A 12,321-nucleotide genomic window follows, 5' to 3' on the forward strand; every position below is an offset into this window, starting at 1 on the left:
TATTACCGGATTGGTTCTCACCGATGCGACCGAAATGGACAAAATTTTGAACATTTATTGTAATAAAAACCTGTTAATGTTGAAGTGTTTGATTGTTGTGTTACTTCAAGCTTATTAAAATGGTTGCCTAGGTATTCAATGATAAAATAATATCAGGTACGTATTTCTACGTGGAGGTAATTGTCAGGTTACAGCGTTGTCTTTTTATATTTATAATTTACACACAAACGAGTTGAATACGTTTTTTTGTTCGACGAGCCCCTTTTAAAGGCTCCAAATCGCTTATAGCTATTAAGACAACAAGTGTTTTATAGACGGTTTAAAAATCGAGGTCGTAGTTTAATACACCGAAATTTTTAAACTATAAAACTTGTCTTCAAGATTTTCTCTAACACTAGCATCTTATCAGAAATTTTAATAAATTCAGAAATTATTCCAAAATGTCATAAATTATTCGAGGCGCTATGGTCATAACACCAACAAATTTTGAAAAAAATAATTTTCATCGTTGAAATGTGCCAAAACGTTCCAGAAGAAATAAGAATACGGGAAAAGAATTGCGTACGAAACGCTGGAAGAATAAAAAATGCATCGGGGAGGTTACCTAAGATGACATTTCTTGATATGAAGGTAAGTGTGTAGGAGCAGGACTTTATTGAAAAGTTAATTCACATTACGACAAGAATCATTTGAAGAGAAAGTAAAGATTGCCAGAAAAGTCTTGTGATGGTGGGACGCTTGCATTGAATGAAACAGCAGAAGTTAAAGAAGTAGATGTTATAAACAGGAGCACCAAGCTAAGCAATAGGGAGGAATGCGGCAGTTCTAGCTCAATTACTGGCCTGAGATTCCAATCCAATAATTGTACTTTTTCACTTTTGAAATAATTACTGTAAAAATGATGAATGAAATGTTACTTGCATAATGTGCATCTGCCTATTTTCTAATCTTATAAGATACGTTGCTATTGACGACGGATTTTATAATTTCATAAAATACGTTGCCATTGACGACGTGCTTTATAGAGAAAAGCGTATTTTATAGGAAACATAACGAGTGAGCTCAAATGCACCATAGAAACAGTATAAGATATTAGTGTTAGAAAAAATTTAAAAATAATATGCATTTTATAGGTACAATCTACAAAACAGAAATTTGTAGTTTAACTTATACGTAAAAGACTTCGGGTTATTTTATGTATTTTAATTTAATATAGTGTGCTTTACTGCTTTAATTAATTTTGTAAATAAAAAATAAAGCTTTGTGTATGTGTATACAGGTGCCCCAAAATTCACGGAACATTAAAATATCCGGTAAAAATGTAAAAAAAAAATATCTTTTTTTTTGTAGAAGATATCGGAAGAACAATCAAGACCATGTTGCCATATGTTATTTGAGGTACAACCGACATAAAATCACTTCTTGAAAATGTTAGAAATAATGAATTAAATAATTGCAAATCTGATCACAGTCATTCAGAATTATTATATCACTACCTAATAAAAAACAAATAGTCAAAATCTAAAAAGTAGGCACTTTTTACACTAAAAATCGTTGTCAAAGTTGAAGTTTAGTGAACTGACGGAATCGTGCCATAAAACTTTTAGTACACGCTTTTATGGCACAGAACTGTCAGAATACAACAATACAAGTTGTTGGAAACATTATTTAGAAGTAGGTTGCTAAACGACGTGGTTCTCAAACGACTTTGGTTATTCATAAAATATTGAATTAATAATAATTATTTTATACAAATTCATGTTGAAACCGGTGCGATCGTAAATAAAATGTTGTAAGACATAGGTACATGTAAAAAGTTCCTTTCGTGCAACAAAGGATAACTTTTTACACTTATAGTATCTTAAATAACTATTAATGTTTAAAATGAATGAGATAAAAGCTGCATCTTTTGAGCCCCTATAACTTTAAATCTAAAAGATATAGGGCCGTATCACGACACCCTTTTTAAATTCAATCATGACTCTAATTTTCTGTCTAGCACGTTATAACTGCAAAATCTATATCGTTTTTGTTTACTTTAATCACGAGTTTAGGTATCGGCAACTTTAATAACGGTGTAGTAATACGGCCAATTGAATTTATTTATTATTTTTCCCATTATTTGACATAAGTTAACGTTGTCTCATTGATTTCCGCGAAATTTGGGGGACCCGATATAATAGTAAATGCTGGATAAAAGTAAAATAGAAAAAAAACTCATTTTTTTTTAAATAAACATATTAAACATATTTCAGTTTAAGTAGTGTTAATTTTATGAAATAGAATATTACAGGTTATCCTGATGTGATTAAACATGTAATGTGAAGTACCTATAAAAATGTTATGTAGTTAATAAAATCTTCGTAAATAAAATAAAATCAACTATAATTTGTAACAATAATTTACACAATAATTGAAGTTTATTTCCTTTTTATTATCCTATACCATTTCTGTTAATGTTTCTCTCGTTCTTTTAGTCTTATTGCTTGTCATAATGAAATTCGGAACTAATTTATATACATATTATTAATTTTATTTTATACTCTTTCGTAATATGCATCATTAATTCCACTACTAACTATGTAATTGTAATAAATAACTCTTAAATTGTAAGAAAATCAAAGTGTGTCCTTCATGTTCGCAGTAATACATTCACGTTTCGTTCCAGCAAGTAAAAAACCTCTCTAATAAAAACGACAAAGGAGTAATTTTATCTGGAAACCTTTACACGGTATTTCTAGAACTTCAGGTAAAGGTACAATATCAGAAACGCCATATAACCTATTCTACCCTCAAACAAAAGAAGCTCTTCAATTGTGAAATCAACAGTTTTATGATAAAAAGTACGATTTCTACAAAGTGTGATATAAGATCCTTCGTTTAAATTAAATATTCCAGAAAGCGACCGAAGTTTCAGAATAAATTTTGTAATTAAAGCCTGTAGATGTAGTTTTGTGATGAAATTTCTCATGTGCTCATCACTCTAATTGCAATTTATTATAATTACTTGTAATTGAATAACTTCTACACCAAAACATCCTATTATACTCGTATTGCAAATACAATATTTTCTAACTTATTAATAATAATATAATTTATCTGAATTTGGAATAGAAGAAGAAATAGAAGAATAGAAGAAGGTTTTCAAAATGAAATATTAGAATTTTATATAATGTAAATGTATGCAATTTTTTTACTGCTATTTTATAACACATTCCTTGTCACACGTGAATATGTAATATAGTCTGTTTTTTAATCAAAGAACCACGACCTGCTGATTTAAGTTTGCAAATATGAAATTTTACTAAATTTAGGGAATTTAATGATATCTATGGCTATACCAGCCTACGTCTGTCATTTTTAATGTCCTTGAAAGTACGCAAACTCGCAGCTAAAATTTGAACGTGTTATTAAAAATGCCTCGCAAAGTGAGACATTTATTTAACTCTCAAATTAATTGTTATTAGTTGTTATTAACTTTATTCACATACTGCGCTACTAATATCTCTAATAACATCAATTTTTATATGATGAGATTTTTCACCCTATGTCAAAAGTTTACAATGTTGTCAGCTCTATTTTGGGTGTAAATTGCGGTGTTTTGTTTTTTTTTTGAGTTTGCTTATTGAATTTTTTTACATATTTTCAATTTCACCAATCCCAGAAGCTCGTCCTCAGGTATTACTAAAAAAATCTGACAGCTGCCTATACAATTTACAGAAAAGTTTACTTTTGACTTCGAAACACCGGCCATGCAAAATTGCGGTCATCCTACCTGATTCGGCAAGTTTAGGATGTCTTTTCTCGATTATCGCTTAAGATAGGAGTTTTTTTCTTTAAAATTTAGATCATCGCATTTACCCAAATACTTCGTTTTTTCTTTGGGAAGGCAGTTCTAGGACAACTGTATATTCCTTGGTGTTTTTTTTTTTTGATAATTTTAACACTGAATCTTATCATGCAGCTTTCATCATTTGAAATCTCGGTCTTTTATTTATTTTTATATTAAATCTATTATTTTCTGCACCTTTGTTGATTTTTAATTCGTTTAACGTACTCGTACATCATTTGTATGTAACAACAAAATTTATAAGTAAGATAAAGTGCTATAGTCAACATCTCACATTAATTAAGAAGTAGATTTATATACATAATAGTAGTTTATTTGACGAGTTCTTGTGTAAATTGGGGTTTTTTGACACGAGTGCCAAAAAAGCCCAATTTACACACGAACGAGTTGAATACAAAGTTTTTTTGTTCGACGAGCTCCTTAAAGGCTCCAAATCGCTTAAAATCTTTAAAATTAGCTTGACGTTTCGTTTTGACAAGTGGTGACATTTATCAAAATCCGTTCACATAGGAGAAAATTCTCAAATTCTGACACTGTCGAACAAAAAAATTATTTTATGTAAAGTAACTGATATAAGTATAGATAATTTCTCCATTTTATAAACAAGATTCTGTTGACACAATTTAGCACCTACACCTTTTGAATAGTTAAAAGCACATCGACAACAACAGAAATATAAAGACATATCGATAACGTGAGTAGAATTTTTTTTTAAATAAAGAACAAAACCCAATTCAACTTTCCTGAAATTCGTATTCCAAACAGGAATTAAACCAACACAGAATCTCTATTCAAGACACAAACTCTTAATAAATGAAGGTAAGTGTTACATTTAAAATAAATCATCTAAAATGTTCAAACGTGTTTAATAAAGTTAGTATTATAAATGAAAGATGCCATTAAAAGCGCGGGATTATAACAACTACGTTACTTCGGAATAATAATTTTTAATTTGTTTACATCGATGCAATACAGAAGATGGTTAACTTAATTGGAAATAAAACTTACCGGAAGATTTCTCTGGGAATGACCTTTCAACGTGGAAATTAGTCAACAGCTGTTTGAATTATTTGCCTTGTTTACGCGTCCTGAAAGAACCCTCTAAGCTACACAGATTCGGAACATGAGAATGAATGGCATAGAGTTTATCGCAAAAGCTCGCAGAGATCGGATATATTCGTATATGACCGGAACGGTGTTATCTTTGACGGAGATGCGTTCCGGTGATAAATACCTAATGTTAGTTTTTTCAGAATAACGACAAACGGATAAAAATACTTTATTAACTGTGCAAATCTTTCCACTTTGTTACAATTGCTGAAAATAAAATACAACACAATAAAGCAAAACTTTGATTAAAGGAAAAAGCGACAGAACAAAGCAATTAAATGAAACTACGTTTTCAATTTTTGTTAATCAATATCTAATTCAAAGAAATTGTCTACACGCTTAGAGGCCGATTTCAAGTTGAGTTGCAACTTGTATTGTCATGGTAACGGCACAAAATTGCAAGTTTGAGAAAGATGACGCATATTAGTAATTAATGTGTAAGACAAAGATAGCTACACATTTGCGCTGCATCACCTATTTGTCACCCTGACTTGAAATCGGGCTCTTAGCATATTTTTAAATGTATTTTTCCATTTTGTAACACAGGTGTATTATGTTATCTTTAATAGTCAAATCTATACATATGTTCATATTGTGCAACTATTACGAGTCTTATACTCGTACACATATACTAATTTTGGACTTAAGTTGTGTTGATGTTACTGAAAATTCAGTCAAAAATGCCTTGCAAGTGAAAGACACCTTCATACGAGTATAATTATACAGTAAAACCTCTCAATAGCGGCCACAACAATTTATTTTAAAAATGACGACATTTTTCGATAAGTGGGAGATAGTAATGCACCTAATCGTAAAGAAGCACCGTGATTGTCGAAAAAGAGTCGCAAAGGTTTATAAAGAATCCCTCCTAAAAGACAACGGAAGAAATTCTACCATAGGATTGATAACAGGAGAGTGCGGTCTTTGGAAACATTGAGATGTTAAGTTGAGACTTGATTGGGGAGACCAAGAATTCCTCTTGTAGACGGAGTTACTCTTGCTAGTGGCCCAACTTATCTGAAAGAAAGCATCTACACTTCGACACTTCATTGTCAGAGCCCGAATAAGTAACAAATCGGTGACGTTCTTCATTTCATGGAATACAGGATTTTTCAAAGTTTGATACACTCAAAAGCAAAAAACCGTGCACGTAAACTCATTCATCCATCCATTTTCCAGAATTTCGGAATATCGTCAGAAATACAGTTACAGTTCCTACATGCCTCTTTCATGATGTTTTGTAAACACTCTATTTTCGGCCACCTCTGAAAAACGGTCACCAGTTTTGAAGTTCCCAGAACTGTTTTATTTATTCTTCATTCTCAATAACGGCCACCTTCCTATTGGACTTTTTTGGCACTCGTGGGCCTTTAAAACGCTCGTTTCACTCGCGTTTTAATCTGGCCCACTCATACCAAAAAAAGCCCAATTTACACACGAACTCGTTAAATAAATAACTATTTTGACAGTTTAACCTTGAAGCCTTCCAAACCGAATGAATTTGAATGAGTTTTGGAAGTGTCTAAATACACTGTACCACTGTTATTTTTAACCGCGGTGATATGTAGAATCATGTGTGTGTAAATATTACGCGCCATTTTTAATATGTACAACCTGTATATGCAAAAACGTAAAAAATGTCTAATTACGTGTGTGACATTTCACAAAAAAAACATGTATGTATTTCATTAAATAAATACATTATCGGTGTCCTAGTTAGTACTTTTTATCTTTTTGTTTTCTACGGAAAACAGCCCGAGTCTTGTAAATGCAACTTACGTGATTATGATTACATACTTTACTTTATTAATGTTACGTGTTTTTGCATTTTTATGTAGGTTTTAGAAATCACTGTAGCACGTGTCTCGCAGTAAACAAAAGAAACCTTACAGAAAAACAAATTACCGCTAAATGTGAATAAAAACCAATAGAAAATGTTGTAAACAACTTAATTTCTCCAACTGTCTCTGTTGGAGAACAAATCGTTTTGTATATAAGAGGGAATTGAATTTATTGTGTTAAAATAAAATTGAGTAACCCTAGTTCTTGTAACGATGTTAAAACAAACAACATAACAGTGTAGAAGAATCCTCTACATTGATTGTCATAAATTAGAGCAGCGGGAAGAAAGGGCAACAATGATTGTATTTCAAAGCAAAAGATTTTATTGGCCTTAATGAAAAAGAATGAGTTTCTTCTTCATCCTTTACGAATATATTTCTGTAACCAAGACAACATGAGATACATAATGTTCCTTTGTGGTCCATCTTGTCAATGAGTTCTTATACACTTTTGGTCTATATGATTCTCCAAAATTTTTTTCAACAATAGTACAATAAGTGGTCTAATTTTTTTCAACAAAATTTGTCATTTAAGACATGAGTAGCTTTTGCAACGAAAATTTTCCAAAAGCAAAAGCTATGAATGTCTTAAATGACAAATTTTGCAGAAAAAATTAGACCACGAATTGTATTCGACTTGACAATCCACCGAGAAAATTTTTATCGACTTGACGCATGTACGCAACCATTTGTACCAGCAATGATTATAGTAAAGAATACTGTTGAATGTAATACTAATCATATATTTAGGGCCTTGTTTGTTACACGTGTCTATCGATTTAATATTAATTTAATATAAATTTGACATTTCATTTTGACCTAATAAATTTGACGTTTCATTTTGACATACATTTTTTCGCGGAAAAACTCTGCCCGTTGTTTTTTCACTGCGAAAAAACACTGCTCGGTGTTTTTTCACTTATAATTACACGCGAGCTTTTTTTTTGTCGAAGTAAACTTAACATTTCAATGAGAATTTTGTTGGTTGGCAGTTTTTTGAGTTTAATTGCGAGACAACAAACTCGAATTATAAATGTCAAGTTTACTTCGACCCAAAAAAAAAAGCTTGAGTGTAATTCGGTAAGACAATTTAATGAATGCGTAAACAGTATGATGCAGACCTACTAGAGTCAGACGCTTTCAAAAGTTAGGTTCCGTTTTGTTGCCGGAAAAGTTAGGGCAAACTTTTTTCGCTGTCATAGTGACAAAAACACCGCTGCTTATGGGATTTTTAGTGTATTGTAACCTTTCGACTTCCTTGACTTTTAATTTAACTTTTCGACTTCCTTGACTTTTCCTCGATGATTTTTTTTTTCTCCCTCATTTGGTGTATTGTTGGTTGCCGCATTCCCTCGGATGAAATTTTGCGGAAAAATACGAAACAAAAATAATGAGAAAAGAAATATTTATGGATCCTACGTTGTGTTTTATTTTTATTTTGTTTAATTAGGTTCTAACGAGAGGCCGTACCTTCGGAGGTTTTCCAAAAAATAGAATTAAAACGATTGAGCACACTTCACTTAAATTTTATTTAACAAATAATCGAGTGTGGTGGCGTTTGGTCCCAACAAATTATAGAAATAAATAAATGAATTTGATAACAGAAGTTGGTGGAAATTTGACCTAATGAGATTTGACTCGCGGCCCTCGAATTGAGACCTGACTCATGAATAAATGACTACGCTGGGCAAATACAGAAGTTTCTGGCGCGAACAACATTATGGAAGTTTGAGATGCGAACTATGTGATCCGATTTAGATTTCAATTTACCCCAATTAAATTGAACCCGACGCGATGCCCTGGAATCTCATAGATCACCCGGTCTACTCCGGTGGTCGAAAATAAAAGGGAAAAAAGGTTCTAACAGGGCCAAAGGGTACCTCTCTTCACGTGTCAGCTGGCCTAGTTTGGTCGCTGGCCCCCTTGGGGGTGACGCGGCTGAATTTTGTGCTCTTACGCCGGACCACAGCTAATTGAGTGCGATGGACACTGGCGGTAGCTTCCCGATCTCGAGACTCCAAAACATACATAATAAATGAAAATGTTTTATAATGAATTTATACTAGTTCCCCTTGATGAAAGCACGGTTTCCCCAATCGGTAAATGCAAGAAGATCACATACTTCGCGATAAAGAAATTAATACAAGATTCTAAAGAGTCACGTGGTCATCAAAAGCTCAAAGAAAATAATATAATCTTTACTTTAGAACGATAAAGAACTAAATGCTGTTTGGCTAATTAAATCGCGGCTACAAATAATGTACAAAAATTAGAGAAATAATTTACCTTGTAAATGTAAAGAACGTGGTCACAAAATGGCTGCTGGAAGTACTGAACGTACCTCCGGCTACTTTGGAGATCAAACCCCGAGTGAATCAAAAAAGCTCTGTTTCAGTGTTTCCCGTCCCGCCATCGGTTTTATCATTTCTGGCGCACCCCACTTTCGCAACCCCTACTTGACCAAAGTGACCAATCAGCTCGGTTCTACTTTACGCCGATCGCGACGCCTTTTCGAAATCTCTAGAACTTTTGAAATTACAGTTTCCGTTTTTCCACCATTATTTTAAATGTTTAAATTTAAACTTTTGTTAGGACCAGACCGAATGTACATAATTTGTTGGTGAATTAGAACTCTGAAAAAGAACACTAAATTACTGACTCTATACAATAATAAACATCAACATCAAGAAACAAACACAATCTAAAAAATGGAACAAACAGAATTAACAGGAACACTGAATTACCGACTCTATACAATAACAAAAATCAGCACCAAGAATCAAACATAATTAAAATGAAATAAACATAATTAAAATGAGACAAACAGAATTAAAATGAATCAAACATAATTAAAATGAATCAAACATAATTAAAATGAAACAAACAGAATTAAAATGAAACAAATTAACCTTATTTTGAAACCTAAATTGGGCTTGAAACGCTGTTACGTAATTGTCATGTCATGATACTAAATTCCGTTGATCTGTTACTTCTAAAAATTGTTCTATATTGGTTTGATTCCCCAAAACCGTTCTAATTAATAATTACTTCGTAAATTTCATTCTCTCTCTCTCTCACTCACACGTCTGATTTCTACGACTACCTGGCTTTACCGTTACCCGGTCCTCTGTGTTTACTACCGACTCCCTTTCTACTTTGCGTTTGTTACTTTTCTAACTAAAAGTGCAAACGATTCTAGTTATTTTCTACGATAAAGCGCTCTGTTTTTAATTTGCAATTCTCGCCCTTTAATTACAAATATGCCATAAATTTGAGAATGCTAAAAAAGTAAATTAACCTAATGAACATTAATTTTATTGTTCTCTCAATTTGAAACCTGCTAACATCAAATTCATTAATTCAATTATCCCCTGATTTTAACTGGACTCCCCAAATTGTCGAACGAGTAAATTTTGCAATGTTTCTTTTCCCATAAAAACTGTTATCTTTGTGTTGTGTTCGGACAGGGCGTGTACCTGCATTTTCAAAGAAAGGTTGGCAGATTTCACTTGAGGAATGTGGTGCCGACACGGCTTCAATAAAATTTACAACTGGCCAGCATTTCCGTCGCAAATGAACGGTATTTAAAATATTTTTTTGAAATTATTTTAAAATTAAAATTCTTAATTTATCGAACCTATTCGGACCGTTACAGTATGAATTAAATTGTCACTATAAATCAATTTTAATGGTCTAAATTTGAAAAATGCTGCAAAAATTTTCGAGTTGGATTTCACGTTAAAATTGTTATTTTCCCAATGAATGTTATTATTTTTTTTCAAAATCATTGTTTTCAAGGATATTTAATTATACAGGGTGTTAGGGAATGGTCTTCCAAGAATATCTGGTTGAGTTTGTGAGAGAAAATGTGATCGAAAACCTTAATACCATTTTTTTCCAACATGAATGGTTTTCTCAAAAATAAAAATTTAAAATGGTGCCCTACTGTTTGGGAGCTTTTGCACCATTTTATTGTTGTAATAATTAAATAAATAATAATGTCATTGGAACCGACTTTTTGCGGAATCAGGCGATTCAAAATCAGATAAATTCCTTTTCGAGAGGATTTTGCTTGCCATTCAACATAGAAACGCTGCAAGCATTCCGGGCACTTTTCCAAATTCCCCATTTTTATCGGAAATTTTTGTATTGTAAAACAAAAATGTTATGTAAACTTATGTACTTATGTTATTAATAGTTACTTACATTAGAGTAGGTACGGGAGGTGAATTTTCCGGCGCAACAACTGGTTTCGGCCACGATGGCGCAGCCGAGTGGCTGAATAGTTGGAGCGCCGGAAAATACCGCCCGTACGACATTTGTATTAGACTTTTCGGTTGACCAAAATATTAATTTTTTTTTTTAAATCACGACTAATTTTATTGTAGAATTTGACATCGTCAATAAAGAATCGAATGCTATGGAGTCAATTCCTTGACGACGGTGACCGCTCATTTGTTTTTTTCCTAACAAATTATTTGCTGTCTTTAAGAGGTTACATTTTCATTGTTAGTGCTTGAAAATTTAATTCTCGTGTGTTAATCGACTGAAAAAATGTCTAGTTCATAAAGTGAGTTAAATGTGACACCAGAAGTAGCACGATTAGTGGCAGGACTAAATTCTGAATTATTACCACAAAATCGAAAGAACATTACATAAGACAATTTCTTCTCACGAAAGTATGTAATAACTATTCTTTAATTCACAAATTTTTAATAAACCATATTTTATTACAGACAGTTTTATTAATAGGTGTTTGTGGTGCCTGTGTCCGAAAGGAGTTCTGAAAATGGAAAATGTCAAGAGAAGATATTATATTGAGAATCGCCCTCAAATGTCACATGATTTATATTAACAAATCACAACTCCGAATTATTTGAATAGCAACCAATCACAATTTAATTAAGCGGAAATTTTCCTTAGGGAAATTTTCATATATAATATACCAAGGGACAGATATATTGCCGGAAATTTTTTCGAGCAGTCCTCACACACGAGTGTTTGTAGCAAGAAAATTACACGAGGGCGCTAGCCCGAGGGTAATTTTGAGCGACAAACACGAGTGTTGGACTGCAAGAAAAAATTTCTGGCGATATATATCTGTCCCGAGGTATATTCGGAAGAGAATCGCCCAAAAAAAATTTTCCCTAGGTCAATTATATCGGAAATTTTCCCTAGGGAAAATTTCCGCTTAATTAAATTGTGATTGGTTGCTATTCAAACAATTCGGAGTTGTGATTTGTCAATATAAATTATGTGACATTTGAGGGCGATTCTCTGATATAATTTACCTAGGGAAAAGTTTTTTCGGGCGATTCTCTTCCGAATATACCTCGGGACAAATATATATCGCCAGAAATTTTTTCTTGCAGTCCAACACTCGTGTTTGTCGCTCAAAATTACCCTCGGGCTAGCGCCCTTGTGTAATTTTCCTGCTACAAACACTCGCGTGTCAGGACTGCTCGAAAAAATTTCCGGCAATATATCTGTCCCTTGGTATATTATATATGATAACTGACA

At 32.6% G+C, this 12,321-nt stretch overlaps 1 protein-coding gene across 2 annotated transcripts in view; it reads right to left on the minus strand.

Annotated features, from left to right (window-relative positions):
* Nucleotides 1-5,000, minus strand: part of Sytbeta (Synaptotagmin beta) — a 109,000-nt gene extending 104,000 nt beyond the window's left edge. For both annotated transcript variants that reach the window (XM_069050203.1, XM_069050201.1), the window contains exon 1: nt 4,859-5,000. The gene's annotated coding sequence lies outside the window, so the exon portion shown is untranslated. The remainder of the gene's footprint in view (nt 1-4,858) is intronic.
* Between the last annotated feature and the right edge of the window lie 7,321 nt (nt 5,001-12,321).

The sequence above is a fragment of the Tenebrio molitor genome, chromosome 6 (assembly GCF_963966145.1).
Source record: "Tenebrio molitor chromosome 6, icTenMoli1.1, whole genome shotgun sequence".
Lineage (NCBI taxonomy): Eukaryota > Metazoa > Arthropoda > Insecta > Coleoptera > Tenebrionidae > Tenebrio > Tenebrio molitor.